This window comes from Nerophis lumbriciformis, linkage group LG23 (genome assembly GCF_033978685.3).
Source record: "Nerophis lumbriciformis linkage group LG23, RoL_Nlum_v2.1, whole genome shotgun sequence".
Lineage (NCBI taxonomy): Eukaryota > Metazoa > Chordata > Actinopteri > Syngnathiformes > Syngnathidae > Nerophis > Nerophis lumbriciformis.
In genome coordinates this window covers 23,331,016-23,358,094 of record NC_084570.2, presented here as the reverse complement: position 1 = coordinate 23,358,094, position 27,079 = coordinate 23,331,016, and positions in this window count along the sequence as shown.

Below are 27,079 nucleotides of genomic sequence, written 5' to 3'. Positions count from 1 at the left end.
AATGTTTTTCAACATTATTCCTACACCAAACATGCAACATGTCTAATAATGCCTGAAGACATGTATCTTTGTTAGTTTTACTAGAAAAATTATCTTTTGTAAGTTTTGAAAAAAGGCAAATAAGTTTTTTTAATTCAATATGACAGTATAACTGTCATACCAATTATGAAAGTTATATAAACATAACTCCAAAACTGAACATGCATTATGTCTAAAAATACCTGTAATATTGTATCTATGTGAGTTTCACCAGAATCAGGTAATTTGGTAAGGTTTACAAACACAGAAATATTTTCATAATGACAGTATAACTGCTTCATTCAATTTGACTGTTATTTAAACATAACTTCCTAATCACACATTCAAATAAGTTAATAAAGCTTAAAACAATGCATCCTTGTGAGTTTTACTCGAAACATTTGCTATTTTAAGGCTTGCAAACACAAAAAGTAGTTTTTACTCATTATGACAGTAATGTTCTTAAAATCCTGAGATAATGCAAAATAAGCAATAAAAATGTTTTTCAACATAATTCCTACACCAAACAAGCAACATGTCTAATAATGCCTGGATACATGTATCTTTGTTAGTTATACTAGAAAAATTATCTTTTGTAAGTTTTACAAAGACTCAAGTTAGTTTTTTTAATACAATATGACAGTATAACTGTCATACCAAATATGAAAGTTATATAAACATAACTCCAAAACGAAACATGCATTATGTCTAAAAATGCCTAAAATATTGTATCTATGTGAGTTTTGCAAGAATCAGTTAATTTGGTAAGGTGTACAATTACATAAATTAGGGGTATACTCATAATGACAGATAACTGCTACATTCAATTTGACAGTTATTTAAACATAACTTCTAACCACACATGCAAAATAGGCTACCGGTAATAAAGTCTAAAACAATGCATCCATGTGAGTTTTACTCGAAACATATGCTATTTTAAAGTTTGCAAACACAAAAAGTAGTTTTTTACTCATATGACAGTAATGTTCTGAAAATCCTGAGATAAAGCGAAATAAGCAATAAAAATGTTTTTCAACATATTTCCTACCCCAAACATGCAACATGTCTAATAATGCGTGAAGACATGTATCTTTGTTAGTTTTACTTGAAAAATTATCTTTTGTAAGTTTTTCAAAGAGGCAAGTTAGTTTTTTTAATGCAATATGACAGTATAACTGTCATACCAAATATGAAATATATATAAACATAACTCCAAAATTGAACATTCATTATGTCTAAAAATGCCTAAAATATTGTATCTATGTGAGTTTCACTAGAATCAGGTAATTTGGTAAGGTTTACAAATACACATTTTTTTTTTCATAATGCAAAAAAAATTACTAGAAAAATTATCTTCTGTAAGGTTTGCCATGACGCAAGTTAGTTTTTTTAATTCAATATGACAGTATAAATGTCATAACAAATATAAAAGTTATATAAACATAACTCCAAAACTGAACATGCATTATGTCTAAAAATGACTAAAATATTACATCTATGATAGTGTTAAAAGAATCAGTTAATTTGGTAAGGTGTACAATTACATAAATTAGGGGTTTACTAATAATGACAGATAACTGCTAAATTCAATTTGACAGTTATTTAAAAATAACTTCCTAACCACACATGCAAAATAGCCTAATACAGCCTAAAACAATGCATCCTTGTGAGTTTTACTCGAAACATATGCTATTTTAAGGCTTGCAAACACAAAAAGTAATTATGCCTGTAGAAATGTATCTTTGTGAGTTTTACTGGGAAAACATTTTTTTGTAAGGTTTATAAAGACAAAAGTTAGTTTTTTTTTTAACTCAATATGATGGTATAACTGTCAAACTAAATATAAAAGTAATATAAACATAATTCCAAAACCAAACTCCTAAACCAAACTTGCAATCCGTCTTAAACTGCCTGTAATATTGAATCTATATGAGTGTCACATTCAATCTGACAGCTATTTAAACATAACTCCTAAACCACACATGCAAAATGACTAATAATGCCGAGAAAAATGTAGCTCTGTGAATTTTAATGGAAAAAAATATTTTGTAAGGTTTTTAAAATTACAAGTTTGTTATTTTTACTCAATTTCACAGTATAACTGTCATACTAAATATGAAAGTTATATACACATAACTCTAAAACCAAACTTGCAATCCGTCTAAAAATGCCTGTAATATTGAATCTATGTGAGTTTTACCAAAATCAGGTATATTGGTATGTTTTACAAATACAAAAATTAGGTTTTCCTCATAATGACAGTATATCTGCCACACTCAATATGACAGTTTTTTAAACATAACTCATAAAAAACAAATGCAAAATGACTAATAATGCCTGGAAAAATGTATCTTTGTGAATTTTAATGAAAAAAAAAATTTTGTAAGGATTGTAAAGACACAAATTAGTTTTTTTTAACTTAATACAACTGTCATACTATATATGAAAGTTATATAAACATAACTCCAAAACCAAACATGTTTTATGTCTAAAAATTCCTTTAATATTGTATCTATGTGAGTTTTACCAGAATCAGGTATTTTGGTAAGGTTTACAAATACAAAAAATAGGTTTTACTCATAATGACAATATAACTGCCACATTTAACATGACAGGTATTTAAACATAATTCCTAAACCGGTAAGGTTTACAAATACAAAAAATAGGTTTTACTCATAATGACAATATAACTGCCACATTTAACATGACAGGTATTTAAACATAATTCCTAAACCAAACATGATAAATGCCTAATAATGCCTGGAGAAATGTATCTTTGTGAGTTTTACTGGAAAAAACGAATTTGTAAGGTTTATAAAGATACAAGTTAAATTTTTTACTCAATATGATGATATAACTGTCATACAAAATATGAAAGATAAATTATCATAACTCCAAAACCAATGAATCTATGTTCGTTTTACTAGAATCAGGTATTTTGGTAAGGTTTACAAAAACAAAAAATAGGTTTTACTCATAATGACAGTATAACTGCCACATTCAATATGACAGTTATGTAAACATAACTCCCAAACCACACATGCAAAATGGTTAATAATGCCTGGAGAAATGTATCTTTTTATGTTTTACAGGAAAAAAAAACAATTTTGTAAGGTTTGTAAAGACTGCGATGAGATGGCGACTTGTCCAGGGTGTATGCCGCCTTCCGCCCGATTGTAGCTTAGATAGGCTCCAGCGCCCCCCGCGACCCCAAAGGGAATAAGCTGTAGAAAATGGATGGATGAATGGGTTTGTAAAGACACAAGTTATTTTTTTCTTACTCAATATGACAGTAAAACTGTCATACTAAATGTAAAAAAAATATAAACATAACTCCAAAACCAAACATGCATTATGTCTAAAAATGCCTGTACTATTGTATTCATGTGAGTTTAACTAGAATCAGTTGTTTTTGTAAGGTTTGCAAATACAAAATATTGGTTTAACTCACTATGACAGTATACTGTCACATTCAATCTGACAGTTATTTAAACATAATTCCTAAACCAAACATGTTTTATGTCTAAAAATTCCTGTAATATTGTATCTATATGAGTTTTACCAGAATCAGGTATTTTGGTAAGGTTTACAAATAAAAAAATGTATTTATTTACTCATAATGACAATATAACTGCCACACTCAACATGACAGTTATTTAAACATAATTCCTAAACCAAACATGATACATGGCTAATAATGCCTGGAAAAAATGTATCTTTGTGATGTTTACTTGGAACAAATATTTTGTAAGGCTTGTAAAGACAAAAGTTAGTTTTTTTTTTACTCAATATGATGGTATAACTGTCATACTAAATATGAAAGTTATATAAACATAATTCCAAAACCAAACTCCTAAACCAAACTTGCAATATGTCTTAAACTGCCTGTAATATTTAATCTATGTGAGTTTTACCAGAATCAGGTATTTTGTTAAGGTTTACAAATACAAAACTTGGGTTTTACTCATAATGACAGTATAACTGCAACATTTGATATGACAGTTATTTAAACATAACTCCTAAACCAAACATGATAAATGGCTGGCTAATAATGCCTGGAGAAATGTATCAGTGTGAGTTTTACTGGAAACAAATAATTTGTAAGGTTTATAAAGACACAAGTTAGTTTTTTTATTGAATATGATGGTATAACTGTCATACTAAATATGAAAGTTATATAAATATAACTCCAAAACCAAACATACATTATGTCTAAAAATGCCTTTAATATTGTATCTATGTGAGTTTTACCAGAATCAGGTATTTTAGTAAGGTTTACAATTACAAAAAATAGGTTTTTATTTATAATGACACACGATACAATAACTACCCCACTCAATATGACAGTTATTTAAACATAACTCCTAAACCAAACATGATAAATGGCTAATTATGCCTGGAGAAATGTACCTTTGTGAGTTGTGGGGAAAAAAAAAATGTAACGTTTATAAAGACACAAGTTTTTTTTTTTTTTTACTCAATATGATGGTATAACTGTCATACTAAATATGAAAGTTGTATAAACATAACTCCAAAACCAAACATGCATTATGTCTAAAAATGCCTGCAATATTGTATCTATGTGATTTTTACCAGAATCAGGTATTTTTGGTAAGGTTTACAAATACAAAAAATAGGTTTTACTCATAATGACAGTATACTGTCACATTCAACCTGACAGTTATTTAAACATAACTCCTAAACCACAAATACAAAATGGCTAATAATGCCTGGAGAAATGTATCTTTGTGAGTTTTCCTGGAAAAAAAATTTTTTTTTATAAGGTTTGTAAAGACACAAGTTAGGTTTTTTTACTTAATATGACAGTATAACTGTCATACTAAATATGAAAGTTAAATAAACATAACTCCAAAACCAAACTTGCAATACGTCTAAAAATGCCTGTAATATTGAATCTATGTGAGTTTTATCAGAATCAGGTATTTAGGTAAGGTTTACAAATACAAAAATTGGGTTTTACTCATAATGACAGTATAACTGCCATATTCAAAATAACAGTTATTTAAACACAACTCCTAAACCAAACATGCTAAATGGCTAATAATGCCTGGAGAAATGTATCTTTGTGAATTTTACTAGAAAAAACTATTTTGTAAGGTTTGTAAAGACAAAAGTTTTTTTTTTTTACTGAATATGATGGTATAACTGGGCTTCACGGTGGAAGAGGGGTTAGTGCATCTGCGAAGGTCCTGAGTAGTCTTGGGTTCAGTCCCGGGCTCGGGATCTTTCTGTGTGGAGTTTGCATGTCCTCCCCGGGACTGCATGGGTTCCTTCCGGGTACTCCGGCTTCCTCCCACCTCCAAAGACATGCACCTGGGGATAAGTTGATTGGCAACACTAAATTGGCCCTAGTGTGTGGATGTGAGTGTGAATGTTGTCTGTCTATCTGTGTTGGCCCTGCGATGAGGTGGCGACTTGTCCAGGGTGTACCCCGCCTTCCGCCCGATTGTAGCTGAGATAGTCTCCAGCGCCCCCCGCGACCCCAAAGGGAATAACGGTAGAAAATGGATGGATGGATGGATGATGGTATAACTGTCAAATTAAATATAAAATTAATATAAACATAATTCCAAAAACAAACTCCTAAACCAAACTTGCAATCCGTCTTAAACTGCCTGTAATATTGAATCTATATGAGTTTTACCAGAATCAGGTATTTTGGTAAAGACACGAGTTAGTTTTTTTTTTTACACAATTTAACAGTATAGCTGTCATACTATATATGAAAGTTATATAAACACAACTCCAAAACCAAATATGCAATCCGTCTAAAAATGCCTGTAATATTGAATACATGTGAGTTTTATCAGAATCAGGTATTTTGGTAAGGTTTACAAAAACTAAAATTAGGTTTTACTCATAGTGACAGTATAACTGCCACACTCAATATGACAGTTAATTAAACATAACTCCTAAAACACAAATGCAAAATGACTAATAATGCCTAGAGAAAGGTATATTTGTGAATTTTACTGGAAAACAAAATTTTGTAAGGTTTGTAAAGATACAAATTATTTTTTGTTTTTTACTCAATATGATGGTATAACTTTCATACTAAATATGAAAGTTATATAAACATAACTCCAAAACCAAACATGCTTTATGTCTAAAAATCCCTGCAATATTGTATCGATGTGGGTTTTACCAGAATCAGGTATTTTGGTAAAATTTACAAATACAAAAAATAGGTTTTACTCATAATGACAGTATAACTGCCACACTCAATATGACAGTTGTTTAAACATAACTCCTAAACCAAACATGATAAAAGGCTAATTATGCCTGGAGAAATGTATCTTTGTGAGTTTTACTGGGAACATTTTGTAAGGTTTATAAAGACACAAGTTATTTTTTTTTTTTTTACTCAATAGGATGGTATGACTGTCATACGAAATATAAAAGTTGTATAAACATAACTCCAAAACTGTCATGTCTGTATTATCATGTTTTGTTTTAAGTCATGTTTTGTTTAGTTTCCGTCTTTCACTCCCTTGTCTGGTCACCATAGCAACCATTAGTTTTCACCTGTCACGTCACGCACCTGTTTCACGTCTTGAGTCACGCACCTGTTTTCGTTAATCATGTCTGTAGTATTTAAGTTCAGTGTTTTTCAGTTTGTTTTTCTGACGACCTCGCACCCCATACCACTCCACATTTATGCTACGTCCATTGTTTCATATGTCCATGTTCACGCTGCTCCTTTTTTGTCCAAGCCAAGTAAGTTTTTGTTCCATGTTTATACTCTTTTTGTTTTTCATAGTTTATTCTCCGCCAATGTGCGTGCTTTTCATTTGTACTTTTTGCTATAGTCTTTTGTTTTTTTTCATAGTTTATTCTCCGCCACTGTGCGCGCTTTCATTTATTCCTTTTTTGATATATTAAATAAATCATGTACCTTGGTTCCCGTCTCGCCCGTGCCAATTTTCCGCTGCATCCTGGAAAAGCAAACACCCCGGACCAAGTCCTGACAGTAGGTCGTCAGCAGACCCGCTTTTCCGCAAGGAAGTTGGCCGAGTTGGACAATGCGGACGAGGCTTCTTGGGCGGTCCTGTGCGCGATGGAGGAGGAAACTCGGCGCTACTCCTCCGTGGAGTACAGAAACTCCATTTGGTCCCAGGAATGGGAGGACGCAGCGCCGCAGTGCCGGAAGCGCCGCTCCCGACGAAGGACTTCAGGAAGAACTTCCGCGAGCCAGCAGGACACGCCGCTCCCACAAGCCCCTCCCCCTCCGGGCGGAAGCAAGCAGCAGCCAGCCCGGCTTCGCCCGGATGACATCACAGCCCAGGATTTTTTTTCCAACTCTTTTTCTTTTGAACACCCGCCTCCAACAAAAGACACTAATGGCATGACTTTGATAAATCATTATCAAAACATGTTTTTAGAGATCACGTCTAGTCAGTCACAGCCATCCCAATTTCATGCCCCGCCCCCCAAGACTCATGCCCCGCCCCCCAAGACTCAAGTCCCGCCCCCGTCACAATTTTTTTCTTTTTTACCGCCCACACAACCCCAGGTGGGGGATAAAAAAACAAAACAATTTGGCCAAAATAAAGGGGACATTTCTGCCCTCCCCCGCCCACCCCTACAGAGAGTTCCAGACCGCAGGGAGCGCGTCTGGTATCCGCCCCTTGAGGGGGGGGCTGGGGTCGGGAGCTGTGTTGGTGGGGTGGCTCGGCATCACCATGCCAAGCCACAGCCTCCCTCACGGCCGCCACCACCAGTCTTCCGACCTGCCAAGCCGCAACCCCCAGCTAGGCCACCTCCACCTGCACCAAGGCTAGCACCTGTTGCCGCACCAGCTCCACCATGCCAAGTTCCACGCCAAGTGCCGCCAGTCGCAGCTCCACGACGCCAAGTGCCGCCAGTCGCAGCTCCACGACGCCAAGTGCCGCCAATCGCAGCTCCACGACGCCAAGTGCCGCCAGTCGCAGCTCCACGACGCCAAGTGCCGCCAGTCGCAGCTCCACGACGCCAAGTGCCGCCAGTCGCAGCTCCACGACGCCAAGTGCCGCCAGTCGCAGCTCCACGACGCCAAGTGCCGCCAGTCGCAGCTCCACGACGCCAAGTGCCGCCAGTCGCAGCTCCACGACGCCAAGTGCCGCCAGTCGCAGCTCCACGACGCCAAGTGCCGCCAGTCGCAGCTCCACGACGCCAAGTGCCGCCAGTCGCAGCTCCACGACGCCAAGTGCCGCCAGTCGCAGCTTCACGACGCCAAGACCCGCCATGCCAAGACCAAGACCAAGACCCGCCATGCCAAGACCAAGACCAAGACCCGCCATGCCAAGACCAAGACCAAGACCCGCCATGCCAAGACCAAGACCAAGACCCGCCATGCCAAGACCAAGACCAAGACCCGCCATGCCAAGACCAAGACTCGCCATGCCAAGACCAAGACTCGCCATGCCAAGACCAAGACTCGCCATGCCAAGACCAAGACTCGCCATGCCAAGACCAAGACTCGCCATGCCAAGACCAAGACTCGCCATGCCAAGACCAAGACTCGCCATGCCAAGACCAAGACTCACCATGCCAAGACCAAGACTCGCCATGCCAAGACCAAGACTCGCCATGCCAAGACCAAGACCCACACCAAGACCAAGACCCACGCCGAGCTTCGCCGCTGGACGCGTCACGCCGAGCTTCGCCGCTGGACGCGTCACGCCGAGCTTCGCCGCCTGACTTGCCACGCCGAGCTGCCACGCCTGCCAAGTTGACGACGCGCCTGCCTCCTCGTCGGCTACGGATATGGCCGCTACCTGGTCGCCCGCCACGCCAAGTGCGCCCACCTCCCAGTCGGCCACGAATGTGGCCAATCCCTGGGCGTCCGCCTCGCCTGCTGCAGCGGCGTTCCACTCGCCGCCGCCACTTGACTTTGCCTCGGTGGATTCGGGGCCACTTGGGCTGGCGACCCACCGCCATGTCCCCCTCCCGCCCTCCCATGACTTTTGTTAAGTTTTGGACATCTGGTATCTGTCCTTAAGGGAGGGGTTCTGTCATGTCTGTATTATCATGTTTTGTTTTAAGTCATGTTTTGTTTAGTTTCCGTCTTTCACTCCCTTGTCTGGTCACCATAGCAACCATTAGTTTTCACCTGTCACGTCACGCACCTGTTTCACGTCTTGAGTCACGCACCTGTTTTCGTTAATCATGTCTGTAGTATTTAAGTTCAGTGTTTTTCAGTTTGTTTTTCTGACGACCTCGCACCCCATACCACTCCACATTTATGCTACGTCCATTGTTTCATATGTCCATGTTCACGCTGCTCCTTTTTTGTCCAAGCCAAGTAAGTTTTTGTTCCATGTTTATACTCTTTTTGTTTTTCATAGTTTATTCTCCGCCAATGTGCGTGCTTTTCATTTGTACTTTTTGCTATAGTCTTTTGTTTTTTTTCATAGTTTATTCTCCGCCACTGTGCGCGCTTTCATTTATTCCTTTTTTGATATATTAAATAAATCATGTACCTTGGTTCCCGTCTCGCCCGTGCCAATTTTCCGCTGCATCCTGGAAAAGCAAACACCCCGGACCAAGTCCTGACAAAAACCAAACATGCATGATGTCTAAAAATGCCTGCAATATTGTATCTATGTGAGTTTTACCAGAATCAGGTATTTTGGTAAGGTTTACAAATACAAACATTGGGTTTTACTCATAATGAAAGTATAACTGCCATATTCAAAATAACAGTTATTTAAACATAACTCCTAAACCAAACATGCTAAATAGCTATAAATGCCTGGAGAAATGTATCTTTGTGAGTTTTACTAGAAAAAAATATTTTGTAAGGTTTGTAAAGACAAAAGTTATTTTTTTTTACTCAATATGATGGTTTAACTGTCAAACTAAATATAAAAGTAATATAAACATAATTCCAAAACCAAACTCCTAAACCAAACTTGCAATCCGTCTTAAACTGCCTGTAATATTGAATCTATATGAGTTTTACCAGAATCAGGTATTTTGGTAAGGTTTACAAATACAAAACTTGGGTTTTACTCATAATGACAGTATAACTGCATTATTTGATATGACAGTTATTTAAACATAACTCCTAAACCAAACATGATAAATGGCTAATAATGCCTGGAAAAATGTATATGAACATAACTCCAAAACCAAACATGCATTATGTCTAAAAATGCCTGTAATATTGTATCTATGTGAGTTTTACCAGAATCAGGTATTTTGGTAAGGTTTATAAATACAAAATTTAGGTTTTACTCATAATGACTGTATAACTGCCATATTCAAAATAACAGTTATTTAAACATAACTCCTAATCCAAACATGATAAATGGCTAATAATGCCTGGAGACATGTATCATGGTGAGTTTTACTGGAAACAAATAATTTGTAAGGTTTATAAAGACACAAGTTAGTTTTTTTATTTAATATGATGGTATAACTGTCATACTAAATATGAAAGTTATATAAACATAACTCCAAAACCAAACATGCATTATGTCTAAAAATGCCTGTAATATTGTATCTATGTGAGTTTTACCAGAATCAGGTATTTTGGTTAAGGTTGACCAATACAAAAATTAGGTTTTACTCATAATGACAGTATAACTGCCACATTGACTGCCACCAAACATGCATTATGTCTAAAAATGCTTATAATTTTGTATCCATGTGAGTTTTACTAGAATCAGTTGTTTTTGTAAGGTTTACAAATACAAAATATTAGTTTTACTCATAATGACAGTATACTGTCACAATTAATCTGACAAAATGGCTAATAATGCCTAGAGGAATGTATCTTTGTGAGTTTTACTGGAAAAAATATTTTGTAAGGTTTGTAAAGACACAAGTTAGTTGTTTTTTTACACAATTTAACAGTATAGCTGTCATACTATATATGAAAGTTATATAAACATAATTCAAAAACCAAATATGCAATCCGTCTAAAAATGCCTGTAATATTGAATATATGTGAGTTTTATCAGAATCGGGTATTTTGGTAAGGTTTACGAATACAAAAATTAGGTTTTACTCATAATGACAGTAATCTCACAAAGATACATTTCTCCAGGCATTATAGCCATTTCACATGTGTGGTTTGGTAGTTATGTTTAAATAACTGTCAAATTGAATGTGACAGTATACTATCATGGTGAGTAAAACCAATATTTTGTAGTTGCAAACCTTACTACAACAATTGATTTTAGTAAAACTCGCATGGATACAAAATTACAGGCATTTTTAAACATAATGCATGTTTGGTTTTGGAGTTATGTTTATATATTTTTTACATTTAGTATTCCAGTAATACTGTCATATTGAGTAAAAAAAACCAACTTGTGTCTTTATAAACCATAAAAAAAATTTTTTCCAGTAAAACTCACAAAGATACATTTCTCCAGGCATTATAGCCTATTAACCATGTTTGGTTTAGAGTTATCAATCAATCAATCAATGTTTATTTATATAGCCCTAAATCACAAGTGTCTCAAAGGGCTGCACAAGCCACAACGACATCCTCGGTACAGCCCACATAAGGGCAAGGAAAAACTCACCCCAGTGGGACGTCGATGTGAATGACTATGAGAAACCTTGGAGAGGACCGCATATGTGGGTAACCCCCCCCTCTAGGGAGACCGAATGCAATGGATGTCGAGTGGGTCTAACATAATATTGTGAGAGTCCAGTCCATAGTGGATCCAGCATAACAGTAAGAGTCCAGTCCACAGTGGGGTCAGCAGGAAACCATCCCGAGCGGAGACGGGTCAGCAGCGCAGAGATGTTCCCAACCGATATACAGGCGAGCGGTCCACCCCGGGTCCCGACCCCGGACAGCCAGCACCCCATCCATGGCCACCGGATCTGTGTGTCTCCCCTTCCACAAGGGATAGGGGGGAGCAGAGGAGAAAAGAAAAGAAACGGCAGATCAACTGGTCTAAAAAAAGGGGGGCTATTCAAAGGCTAGAGTATACAAATGAGTTTTGAGATGGGACTTAAATGTTTCTACTGAGGTAGCATCTCTAACTGTTACCGGGAGGGCATTCCATAGTGCTGGAGCCCGAATAGAAAACGCTCTACAGCCCGCAGACTTTTTTTGGGCTCTGGGAATCACTAATAAGCCGGAGTTCTTTGAACGCAGATTTCTTGCCGGGACATATGGTACAATACAATCGGCAAGATAGGCTGGAGCTAGACCGTGTAGTATTTTATACGTAAGTAGTAAAACCTTAAAGTCGCATCTTAAGTGCACAGGAAGCCAGTGCAGGTGAGCCAGTATAGGCGTAATATGATCAAACTTTCTTGTTCTTGTCAAAAGTCTAGCAGCCGCATTTTGTACCAACTGTAATCTTTTAATGCTAGACATAGGGACACCCGAAAGTAATACGTTACAGTAATCGAGACGAGACGTAACGAACGCATGAATAATGATCTCAGCGTCGCTAGTGGACAAAATGGAACGAATTTTAGCGATATTACAGAGATGAAAGAAGGCCGTTTTAGTAACACTCTTAATGTGTGACTCAAAGGAGAGAGTTGGGTCGAAGATAATACCCAGATTCTTTACTGAGTCGCTTTGTGTAATTGTTTGGTTGTCAAATGTTAAGGTGGTATTATCAAATAAATGTCGGTGTTTAGCAGGACCGATAATCAGCATTTCCGTTTTCTTAGTGTTGAGTTGCAAGAAGTTAGCGGACATCCATTGTTTAATTTCATTAAGACACGCCTCCAGCTGACTACAATCCGGCGTGTTGGTCAGCTTTAGGGGCATGTAGAGTTGGGTGTCATCAGCATAGCAATGAAAGCTAACACCGTATTTGCGTATGATGTCGCCTAGCGGCAACATGTAAATACTAAAGAGTGCAGGGCCAAGAACCGAACCTTGGGGGACTCCGCACGTTACCTTAACATAGTCCGAGGTCACATTGTTATGGGAGACGCACTGCATCCTGTCAGTAAGATAAGAGTTAAACCACGACAAGGCTAAGTCTGACATACCAATACGTGTTTTGATACGCTCTAATAAAATGTTATGATCGACGGTATCGAAAGCAGCGATAAGATCAGGAAGCAGCAACATAGATGACGCATCAGAATCCATCGTTAGCAGTAGATCATTAGTCATTTTTGCGAGGGCTGTCTCCGTAGAGTGATTTGCCCTGAAACCGGATTGAAAAGGTTCACAGAGATTGTTAGACATTAAGTGTTCATTTAGCTGCTGTGCGACAATTTTTTCGAGGATTTTCGAGATAAACGGAAGGTGGGACACCGGCCGGTAGTTTACCATGAGGTCAGGATCGAGGTTAGGTCTTTTGAGCAAAGGATGAATAACCGCTTTTTTGAATGCTAGTGGAATAGTGCCAGAGGAAAGTGATAAGTTTATAATATTGAGCACTGATGGACCTTATAATACAAATAGCTCCTTAATAAGTTTCCCAGGAAATGGGTCAAGTAGACATGTTTGTTTTGTCCCATTGACACATCTTAACAATTCCTCTAGTGTTATTTCATCAAAGAGAGAGAAACTATTTTGGAGGGCGGTATCCTTCGTAGATACAGTCGTATCTGTGTTAATAGAACCCAGTTATAGCTGCGATGCATTGTCTTTAATCTCCTTTCTAATGAGTTCAATTTTCTTATTAAAGAAATTCATAAAATCATCTGCTGAGTGGGTGGAGCTAGGTTTAAATAACTGTCATATTGAGTGTGGTAGATATACTGTCATTATGAGTAAAACCTATTTTTTGTATTTGTAAAATTACCAAAATAACTGAAAACTCACATGGATAAAATATTACAGGATTTTTTTAGACATAAAGCATGTTTCCATCATATTGAGTAAAAAAAAAACTAACTTGTGTCTATACAAACCTTACAAAATATTTTTTTTCCAGTAAAACTCACAAAAATACATTTCTCCAGTTATTATTAGCCATTTTGCATCTGTGGTTTAGAATTTGTGTTTAAATAACAGTCAGATTGAATGTGACAGTATACTGTCATAGTGAGTAAAACCTAATTTTTGTATTTGTAAACCTTAACAAAATACCTGATTCTAGTAAAACTCACATAGATTCAATATTACAGGCATTTTTAGACGGATTGCATGTTTGGTATTGGAGTTATGTTTATATAACTTTTACATTTATTATGACAGTTATACAAACATATTAAATAAAAAAAACTATTTTGTGTCTTATCAAACCTTACAAAATATTTTTTTTCCTGTAAAATTCACAAAGATACATTTCTCCAGGCATTATTAGCCATTTTGCATGTGTGGTTTAGGAGTTATGTTAACATAACTGTCATATTGAGGGTGGCAATTATACTGTCATTATGAGTAAATTTTTGTATTTATAAACCTTACCAAAATTCCTGATTCTGGTAAAACTCACATAGATACAATATTACAGGCATTTTTAGACATAATGCATGTTTGGTTTTGGAGTTATGTTTATATACATTTTTCCAGGCATTATTAGCTATTTATCATGTTTGGATGAGGTGGCGACTTGTCCAGGGTGTACCCCGCCTTCCGCCCGATTGTAGCTGAGATAGGCTCCAGCACCCCCCGCGACCCCAAAGGGAATAAGCGGTAGAAAATGGATGGATGGATGGATGGATGGTTTAGGAGTTATGTTTAAATAACTGTCATATCAAATAATGCAGTTATACTGGCATTATGAGTAAAACCCAAGTTTTGTATTTGTAAACCTTACCAAAATACCTGATTCTGGTAAAACTCATATAGATTCAATATTACAGGCAGTTTAAGACGGATTGCAAGTTTGGTTTAGGAGTTTGGTTTTGGAATGATGTTTATATTACTTTTATATTTAGTTTGAGAGTTATACCATCATATTGAGTAAAAAAAAAAAAAAAAAACTTTTGTCTTTACAAACCTTACAAAATATTTTTTTCTAGTAAAACTCACAAATATACATTTCTACAGGCATTATTAGCTATTTAGCATGTTTGGTTTAGGAGTTATGTTTAAATAACTGTTATTTTGAATATGGCAGTTATACTGTCATTATGAGTAAAACCCAATTTTCGTATTTGTAAACCTTACCAAAATACCTGATTCTGGTAAAACTCACATAGATTCAATATTCCAGGCATTTTAAGACGTATTGCAAGTTTGGTTTTGGAGTTATGTTTATTTAACTTTCATATTTAGTATGACAGTTCTACTGTCATATTAAGTAAAAAAACTAACTTGTGTCTTTACAAACATTATAAATTGTTTTGTTTTTTTCCAGGAAAACTCACAAAGATACATTTCTCCAGGCATTATTAGCCATTTTGTATTTGTGGTTTAGGAGTTACAATATGTTTAAATAACTGTCAGATTGAATGTGACAGTATACTGTCATAGTGAGTAAAACCTAATTTTTGTATTTGTAAACCTTACCAAAATACCTGGTTCTGGTAAAACCCACATCGATACAATATTACAAGAATTTTTAGACATAAAGCATGTTTGGTTTTGGAGTTATGTTTATATAACTTTCATATTTAGTATGACAGTTATACCATCATATATTGAGTAAAAAAAAACTAATTTGTATATTTACAAACCTTACAAAACATTGTTTTCCAGTAAAATTCACAAATATACATTTCCCTAGGCATTAGTAGTCATTTTGCATTTGTGTTTTAGGAGTTATGTTTAATTAACTGTCATACTGAGTGTGGCAGTTATATTGTCACTATGAGTAAAACCTAATTTTTGTATTCGTAAACCTTACCAAAATACCTGATTCTGATAAAACTCACATATATTCAATATTACAGGCATTTTTAGACGGATTGCATATTTGGTTTTGGAATTATGTTTATATAACTTTCATATATAGTATGACAGCTATACTGTTAAATTGTGTAAAAAAAAACAACTAACTTGTGTCTTTACAAACCTTACAAAATATTTTTTCCAGTAAAACTCACAAAGATACATTCCTCTAGGCATTATTAGCCATTTTGTCGGATTAATTGTGACAGTATACTGTCATTATGAGTAAAACTAATATTTTGTATTTGTAAACCTTACAAAAACAACTGATTCTAGTAAAACTAACATGGATACAAAATTATAAGCATTTTTAGACATAATGCATGTTTGGTGGCAGTCAATGTGTTAGTTATACTGTCATTATGAGTAAAACCTAATTTTTGTATTTGTCAACCTTTTCCAAAATACCTGATTCTGGTAAAACTCACATAGATACAATATTACAGGCATTTTTAGACATAATGCATGTTTGGTTTGGAGTTATGTTTATATAACTTTCATATTTAGTATGACAGTTATACCATCATATTAAATAAAAAAACCTAACTTGTGTCTTTATAAACCTTACAAATTATTTGTTTCCAGTAAAACTCACCATGATACATTTCTCCAGGCATTATTAGCCATTTATCATGTTTGGATTAGGAGTGATGTTTAAATAACTGTCATATCAAATGTTGCAGTTATACTGTCATTATGAGTAAAACCCAAGTTATGTATTTGTAAACCTTACCAAAATACCTGATTCTGGTAAAACTCACATAGATTCAATATTACAGGCAGTTTAAGACAGATTGCAAGTTTGGTTTAGGAGTTTGGTTTTGGAATTATGTTGATATAACTTTCATATTTAGTATGACAGTTATACCATCATATTGAGTAAAAAAAAACTAACTTTCGTCTTTACAAACCTCACAAAATATTTTTTTCTAGTAAAAATCACAAAGATACATTTCTCCAGGCATTATTAACCATTTTGCATGTGTGGTATAGGAGTTATGTTTACATAACTGTCATATTAAATGTGGCAGTTATACTGTCATTATGAGTAAAACCAAGTTTGTGTATATGTAAACCTTACCAAAATACCTGATTATGGTAAAACTCACATAGATACAATACTAAAGGCATTTTTAGACATAATGCATGTTCGGTTTTGGAGTTATGTTTGTATACATTTCTCCAGGCATTAATAGCCATTTATCATGTTTGGTTTAGGAGTTATGTTTAAATAACTGTCATATCAAATAATGCAGTTATACTGTCATTATGAGTAAAACCCAAGTTTACAAATGTAAACCTTACCAAAATACCTGATTCTGGTAAAACTCATATATATTCAATATTACAGGCAGTTTAAGACGGATTGCAAGTTTGGTTTAGGAATTATGTTTATATTACTTTTATATTTAGTTTGACAGTTATACCATCATATTGAGTAAAAAAAACAAAACTTTTTTCTTTACAAACCTTACAAAATATTTTTTTCTAGTAAAACTCACAAAGATACATTTCTCCAGGCATTTATAGCTATTTAGCATGTTTGGTTTAGGAGTTATGTTTAAATAACTGTTATTTTGAATATGGCAGGTATACTGTCATTATGAGTAAAACCTAAATTTTGTATTTATAAACCTTACCAAAATACCTGATTCTGGTAAAACTCACATAGATACAATATTACAGGCATTTTTAGACATAATGCATGTTTGGTTTTGGAGTTATGTTCATATATATTTTTCCAGGCATTATTAGCCATTTATCATGTTTGGTTTAGGAGTTATGTTTAAATAACTGTCATATCAAATAATGCAGTTATACTGTCATTATGAGTAAAACCCAAGTTTTGTATTTGTAAACCTAACCAAAATACCTGATTCTGGTAAAACTCATATAAATTCAATATTACAGGCAGTTTAAGACGGATTGCAAGTTTGGTTTTGGAGTTATGTTTATTTAACTTTCATATATAGTATGACAGTTATACTGTCATATTAAGTAAAAAAAACTAATTTGTTTCTTTACAAACCTTATAAAAAAAAAAGTTTCCAGGAAAACTCACAAAGATACATTGTTCCAGGCATTATTAGCCATTTTGTAATTGTGGTTTAGGAGTTACAGTATGTTTAAATAACTGTCAGATTGAATTTGACAGTATACTGTCATTATGAGTAAAACCCAATTTTTGTATTTGTAAACCTTACCTAAATACCTGATTCTGGTAAAATTCACATAGATTCAATATTACAGGCATTTTTAGACGTATTGCAAGTTTGGTTTTGGAGTTATGTTTATTTAACTTTCATATTTAGTATGACAGTTATACTGTCATATTAAGTACAAAAAAATAACTTGTGTCTTTACAAACCTTATAAAAAAAATGTTTTTCCAGGAAAACTCACAAAGATACATTTCTCCAGGCATTATTAGCCATTTTGTATTTGTGGTTTAGGAGTTGTGTTTAAATAACTGTCAGATTGAATGTGACAATATACTGTCATTATGAGTAAAACCTAATTTTTGTATTTGTAAACCTTACCAAAAATACCTGATTCTGGTAAAAATCACATAGATACAATATTGCAGGCATTTTTAGACATAATTCATGTTTGGTTTTGGAGTTATGTTTATACAACTTTCATATTTAGTACGACAGTTATACCATCATATTGAGTAAAAAAAACAAAAACTTGTGTCTTTATTAATCTTACAGGGTTTTTTTTTCTCCCAAAACTCACAAAGATACATTTCTCCAGGCATAATTAGCCATTTATCATGTTTGGTTTAGGAGTTATGTTTAAATAACTGTCATTTTGAGTGGGGGAGTTATTGTATTGTGTGTCATTATAAATAAAAACCTATTTTATGTATTTGTAAACCTTACCAAAATACCTGATTCTGGTAAAACCCACATCGATACAATATTACAGGAATTTTTAGACATAAAGCATGTTTGGTTTTGGAGTTATGTTTATATAACTTTCATATTTAGTATGAAAGTTATACCATCATATTGAGTAAAAAACAAAAAATAATTTGTATCTTTACAAACCTTACAAATATTGTCTTCCAGTAAAATTCACAAATATACCTTTCTCTAGGCATTATTAGTCATTTTGCATTTGTGTTTTAGGAGTTATGTTTAATTAACTGTCTTATTGAGTGTGGCAGTTATACTGTCACTATGAGTAAAACCTAATTTTTGTTTTTGTAAACCTTACCAAAATACCTGATTATGATAAAACTCACATTTTGTATATTTGGTTTTGGAGTTGTGTTTATATAACTTTCATATATAGTATGACAGCTATACTGTAAAATTGTGTAAAAAAAAAAAAAATAACTCGTGTCTTTACAAACCTTACAAAATATTATTTCCAGTAAAACTCACAAAGATACATTCCTCAAGGCATTATTAGCCAAATTGTCAGATTGATTGTGACAGTATACTGTCATTATGAGTAAAACTAATATTTTGTATTTGTAAACCTTACAAAAACAACTGATTCTAGTAAAACTCACATGGATACAAAATTATAGGCATTTTTAGACATCATGCATGTTTGGTGGCAGTCAATGTGGCAGTTATACTGTCATTATGAGTAAAACCTAATTTTTGTATTTTTCAACCTTAACAAAATACCTGATTCTGGTAAAACTCACATAGATACAATACTAAAGGCATTTTTAGACATAATGCATGTTTGGTTTTGGAGTTATGTTTGTATACATTTCTCCAGGCATTAATAGCCATTTAGCATGTTTGGTTCAGGAGTTATGTTTAAATAACTGTTATTTTGAATATGGCAGTTATACTGTCATTATGAGTAAAACCTAAATTTTGTATTTATAAACCTTACCAAAATACCTTATTCTGGTAAAACTCACATAGATACAATATTACAGGTATTTTTACACATAATGCATGTTTGGTTTTGGAGTTATGTTTATATACATTTTTCCAGGCTTTATTAGCCATTTATCATGTTTGGTTTAGGAGTTATGTTTAAATAACTGTCATATCAAATAATGCAGTTATACTGTCATTATGAGTAAAACCCAAGTTTTGTATTTGTAAACCTTACCAAAATACCTGATTCTGGTAAAACACATATAGATTCAATATTACAGGCATTTTAAGACGGATTGCAAGTTTGGTTTAGGAGTTTGGTTTTGGAATTATGTTTATATTACTTTTATAATTAGTTTGACAGTTATACCATCATATTGAGTAAAAAAAAAAAAACTTGTCTTTACAAACCTTACAAAATATTTTTTCTAGTAAAATTCACAAAGATACATTTCTCCAGGCATTATTAGCCATTTAGCATGTTTGGTTCAGGAGTTATGTTTAAATAACTGTTATTTCGAATATGGCAGTTAATGTCATTATGAGTAAAACCCAATTTTTTTTATTTTTAAACCTTACCAAAATACCTGATTCTGGTAAAACTCACATAGATTCAATATAACAGGCATTTGTAGACGTATTGCAAGTTTGGTTTTGGAGTTATGTTTATTTAACTTTCATATTCAGTATGACAGTTAATCTGTCATATTAAGTAAAAAAACTAATTTGTTTCTTTATAAACCTTGTAAAAAAAAAAAAATTCCAGGAAAACTCAAAAAGATAAATTTTTCCAGGCATTATTAGCCATTTTGTAATTGTGGTTTAGGAGTTACAGTATGTTTAAATAACTGTCAGATTGAATGTGACAGTATACTGTCATAGTGAGTAAAACCAAATTTTTGTATTTGTAAACCTTACCAAAAATACCTGATTCTGGTAAAAATCACATAGATACAGAATTGCAGGCATTTTTAGACATAATGCATGTTTGGTTTTGGAGTTATGTTAATACAAATTTTATATTTAGTATGACAGTTATACCATCATATTGAGTAAAGAAAATAAAAACTTGTGTCTTTATAAACCTTAAAAAAAATGTTATCCCAGTAAAACTCACAAAGATACATTTCTCCAGGCATATTTAGCCATTTATCATGTTTGGTTTAGGAGTTATGTTTAAACAACTGTCGTATTGAGTGTGGCAGTTATACTGTCATTATGAGTAAAACCTATTTTTTGTATTTGTAAACCTTACCAAAATACCTGATTCTGGTTAAACCCACATCGATACAATATTACAGGAATTTTTAGACATAAAGCATGTTTTGTTTTGGAGTTATGTTTATATAACTTTCATATTTAGTATGAAAGTTATACCATCATATTGAGTAAAAAACAAAAAATAGTTTGTATCTTTACAAACCTTACAAAATATTGTTTTCCAGTAAAATTCACAAATATACCTTTCTCTAGGCATTATTAGTCATTTTGCATTTGTGTTTTAGGAGTTATGTTTAATTAACTGTCAGATTGAGTGTGACAGTTATACTTAATGCATGTTTGGTTTTGGAGTTATGTTTATGTAACTTTTACATTTATTATGACAGTTATACAAACATATTGAATAAAAAAACCTAACTTGTGTCTTTACAAACCTTACAAAATATTTTTTTTTCCCAGTTAAACTCACAAATATACCTTTCTCCAGGCAGTATTAGCCATTTAGCATGTTTAAATTAGGAGTTATGTTTAAATAACTGTAATTTTGAATGTGGCAGTTATACTGTCATTATGAGTAAAACCTACTTTTTGTATTTGTAAACCTTACCAAAATACCTGATTTTGGTCAAACTCACGTAGATTTAATATTACAGGCATTTTTAAATATAATGCATGTTTGGTTTTGGAGTTATGTTTATATAACTGTCATTTTGAAGTGGTAGTTATACTGTCATTATGAGTAAAAAAACTAACTTCTGTCTTTACAAACCTTACAAAATATTTTTTTTTCCAGTTAAACTCACAAAGATACATTTCCCCAGGCATTATTAGCCATTTAACATGTTTTGTTTAGGAGTAATGTTTAAATAAGTGTCATATTGAGTGTGGCAGTTATACTGTCATTATGAGTAAAACCTATTTTTTGTATTTGTAAACCTTACCAAAATACCTGATTCTTGTAAAACCCACATCGATACAATATTACAGGAATTATTAGACATAAAGTATGTATGGTTTTGGAGTTATGTTTATATAACTTTCATATTTAGTATGACAGTTATACCATCATATTAAGTAAAAAAAAACTAATTTGTGTCTTTACAAACCTTACAAAATATTGTTTTCCTGTAAAATTCACAAATATACATTTCTCTAGGCATTTTTACTCATTTTGCATTTGTGTTTTAGTAGTTATGTTTAAATAACTGTCATATTGAGCGTGGCAGTTATACTGTCACTATGAGTGATTTGCAAACCTTACCAAAATACCTGATTCTGATAAAACTTACATATAATAAATATTATAGACATTTTTAGACGGATTGCATGTTTGGTTTTGGAGTTATGTTTATAAAACTTTCATATATAGTATGACAGCTATACTGTAAAATTAAGTTAAAAAAAACTAGGGTGTGTCTTTTCAAACCTTACAAAATATTTGTTCCAGTAAAATTCACAAAGATTCATTCCTCCAGGCATTATTAGCCATTTTGTCAGATTGATTGTGACAGTATACTCTCATTATGAGTAAAACTAATATTTTGTATTTGTAAACCTTACAAAAACAACTAATTCTAGTAAAACTCACGTAGATGAAAAATTATAGGAATTTTTAGACATAATGCATGTTTGGTTTTGGAGTTATGTTTAAATAAATGTCATATTGAATGTGGCAGTATACTGTCATTATGACAGTATACTGTTGACAAAGTTGTATTTGTCAACTTTACCAAAATACCTGATTCTGGTAAAACTAAAAAAGATACAATATTACAGGCATTTTTAGACAAAATGCATTTTGGTTTTGGAGTTATGTTTATATAACTTTCATATTTAGTATGACAGACAGTTCATCATATTAAAAAAATAATAATAATTTGTGTCTTTATAAACCTTACACATTATTTTTTTCCAGTAAAACTCACAAAGATACATTTCTCCAGGCATTATTAGTCATTTATCATGTTTGGTTTAGGAGTCATGTTTAAATACCTGTCATATCAAATGTTGCAGTTATACTGTCATTATGAGTAAAACCCAAGTTTTGTATTTGTAAACCTTACCAAAATACCTGATTCTGGCAAAACTCACATAGATTCAATATTACAGGCAGTTTAAGACAGACTGCAAGTTTGGTTTAGGAGTTTGGTTTTGGAATTATGTTTATCTAACTTTCATATTTAGTATGACAGAAATACCATCATATTGAGTAAAAAAAAACAACTAACTTTTGTCTTTACAAACCTTACAAAATATTTTTTTTCTAGTAAAACTCACAAAGATTCATTTCTCCAGACATTATTAGCCATTTAGCATATTTGGTTTAGGAGTTATGTTTAAATAACTGTTATTTTGAATATGGCAGTTATACTGTCATTATGAGTAAAACCCAATTTTTGTATTTGTAAACCTTACCAAAATAACCGATTCTGGTAAAACTCACATATATTCAATATTACAGGCATTTTTAGACAGATTGCAAGTTTGGTTTTGGTGTTATATCTATTCAACTTTCATATTTAGTATGACAGTTATACTGTCATATTGAGTAAAAAAAAGCTAACTTGTGTCTTTACAAACCTTACAAACTATTTTTTTCCTGTAAAACTTACAAAGATACATTTCTCCAGGCAGTATTTGACATTTTGCTTGCATGGTTTAGGAGTTATGTTTAAATAACAGTCAGATTGAATGTGACAGTATAATGTCATAGTAGTTTTTTACTCAATATGCCAGTAATGTTCTTAAAATCCTGAGATAATGCGAAAAAAGCAATAAAAATGTTTTTCAACATAATTCCTACACCAAACATGCAACATGTCTAATAATGCCTGAAGACATGTATCTTTGTTAATTTTACTAGAAAATGTATCTTTTGTAAGTTTTGCAACGACGCAAGTTAGTTTTTTTAATTCAATATAACAGTATAACTGTCAAACTAAATGTAAAAGTTATTTAAACATAACTCCAAAACTGAACATGCATTATGTCTAAAAATGCCTAAAATATTGTATCTATGTGAATTTTACAAATACAAAAATTGGGTTTTTCTCATAATGACAGTATAACTGCTATATTCAATTTTACAGTTATTTAAACATAACTTCCTAACCACACATGCAAATAGGCTAATAAAGCCTAAAACAATGCATCCATGTGAGTTTTACTCGAAACATATGCTATTTTAAGGCTTGCAAACACAAAAAGTAATTTTTTATTCATGACAGTAATGTTCTTAAAATCCTGAGATAATGCAAAATAAGCAATAAAAATGTTTTTCAACATAATTCCTACACCAAACATGCAACATGTCTAATAATGCGTGAAGATATTTATCTTTGTTAGTTTTACTAGAAAAATTATCTTTTGTAAGTTTTGCAAAGAGGCATGTTAGTTTTTTTTAATTCAATATGAAAGTATAACTGTCATACCAAATATGAAAGTTATAACTCCAAAACTAAACATGCATGATAATAAAATATTGTATCTATGTGAGTTTTACAAGAATCAGTTAATTTGGTAAGTTGTACAATTACATAAATTAGGGGTTTACTCATAATGACAGATAACTGCTACATTCAATTTGACTGTTATTTAAACATAACTCCCTAACCACACATGCAAAATAGGCTAATAAAGCCTAAAACATTGCATCCTTGTGACTTTTACTCGAAACTTATGCTATTGTAAGGCTTGCAAACACAAAAAGTAGTTTTTTTACTCATTATGACAGTAATGTTCTTAAAACCCTGAGATAATGCGAAATAAGCAATAAAATTGTTTTTCAACATAATGCCTACACTAAACATGCAACATATCGAATAATTCGTGAAGATATGTATCTTTGTTAGTTTTACTAGAAAAATTATATTTTGTAAGTTTTGCAAAGAGGCAAGTTAGTTTTTTTAATTCAATATGACAGTATAACTGTCATACCTAATATGAAATACATATAAACATAACTCCAAAATTGAACATGCATTATGTCTAAAAATGCCTAAAATATTGTATCTATGTGAGTTTCACCAGAATCAGGTAATTTGGTAATGTTTACAAATACAATTTTTTTTTTTCCATAATGACAGTATAACTGCTTCATTCAATTTGACAGTTATTTAAACATAACTTCCTAACCACACATGCAAAAGAGGTTAATAAAGCCTAAAACAATGCATCCTTGTGAGTTTTACTCGAAACATATGCTATTTTAAGGCTTGCAAACACAAAAAGTAGTTTTTTACTCATTATGACAGTTATGTTCTTAAAATCCTGAGATAAGGCGAAATCATCAATAAAAATGTTTTTCAACATAATTCCTACACTAAACATGCAACATGTCTAATAATGCCTGAAGACATGTATCTTTTTTAATTTCTACTAGAAAAAGTATCTTTTGTAAGTTTTGCCATGACGCAAGTTAGTTTTTTTAATTCAATAGGACAGTATAAATATCATACCAAATATAAAAGTTTTATAAACATAACTCCAAATCTGAACATGCATTATGTCTAAAAATGACTAAATTATTACATCTATGATAGTCTTAAAAGAATCAGAAAATTTGGTAAGGTTTACAAATACAAAAATTAGAGTTTACTCATAATGACAGATAACTGCTACATTCAATTTGACAGTTATTTAAACATAACTTCCTAACCACACATGCAAATAGTCCTAAAACAGTGCATCCTTGTGAGTTTTACTCGAAACATATGCTTTTTTAAGGCTTGCAAACACTAAAAGTAATTTTTTACTCAATATGACAGTAATGTTCTTAAAATCTTGAGATAATGCGAAATAAGCAATAAAAATGTTTTTCAACATAATTCCTACACCAAGCATGCAACATGTCTAATAATGCCTGGATACATGTATCTTTGTTGGTTTTACTAGAAAAATTATCTTTTGTAAGTTTTGCAAAGAGGCAAGTTTGTTTTTTTAATTCAATATGACAGTATAACTGTCATACCAAATATGAAAGTTATGTAAACATAACTCCAAAACTGAACATGCATTATGTCTAAAAATGCCTAAAATATTGTATCTATGTGAGTTTTACAAGAATCAGTTAATTTGGTAAGGTGTACAATTACATAAATTAGGGGTTTACTAATAATGACAGATAACTGCTACATTCAATTTGACAGTTATTTAAACATAACTTCCTAACCACACATGCAAAATAGCCTAATACAGCCTAAAAGAATGCATCCTTGTGAGTTTTACTCGAAACATATGCTATTTTAAGGCTTGCAAACACAAAAAGTAATTATGCCTGGAGAAATGTATCTTTGTGAGTTTTACTGGGAAACAATTTTTTTGTAAGGTTTATAAAGACACAAGTTATTATTTTTTTTACTCAATATGATGGTATAACTGTCATACTAAATATAAAAGTTGTATAAACATAACTCCAAAATCAAACATGCATTATGTCTAAAAATGCCTGCAATATTGTATCTATGTGATTTTTACCAGAATCAGGTATTTTTGGTAAGGTTAACAAATACAAAAATTAGGTTTTACTCACTATGACAGTATACTGTCACATTCAATCTGACAGTTATTTAAAAATATTGTAACTCCTAAACCACAAATAAAAAATTGCTAATAATGCCTGGAGAAATGTATCTTTGTGAGTTTTCCTGGAGAAGAAAAAAAAAAAAAAGGTTTGTAAAGACACAAGTTAGTTTTTTTTACTTAATATGACAGTAGAACTGTCATACTAAATATGAAAGTTAAATAAACATAACTCCAAAACCAAACTTGCAATACGTCTAAAAATGCCTGTAATATTGAATCTATGTGAGTTTTACCAAAATCAGGTATTTTGGTAAGGTTTACAAATACAAAAATTGGGTTTTACTCATAATGACAGTATAACTGCCATATTCAAAATAACAGTTATTTAAACATAACTCCTAAACCAAACATGCTAATTAGCTAATAATGCCTGGAAAAATGTATCTTTGTGAGTTTTACTAGAAAACAATATTTTGTAAGGTTTTTAAAGACACAAGTTTTTTCTTTTTAAATCAATATGATGGTATAACTGTCAAACTAAATATAAAAGTAATATAAACATCATTCCAAAACCAAACTCCTAAACCAAACTTGCAATCCGTCTTAAACTGCCTGTAATATTGAATCTATATGAGTTTTACCAGAATCAGGTATTTTCGTAAGGTTTACAAATACAAAACTTGGGTTTT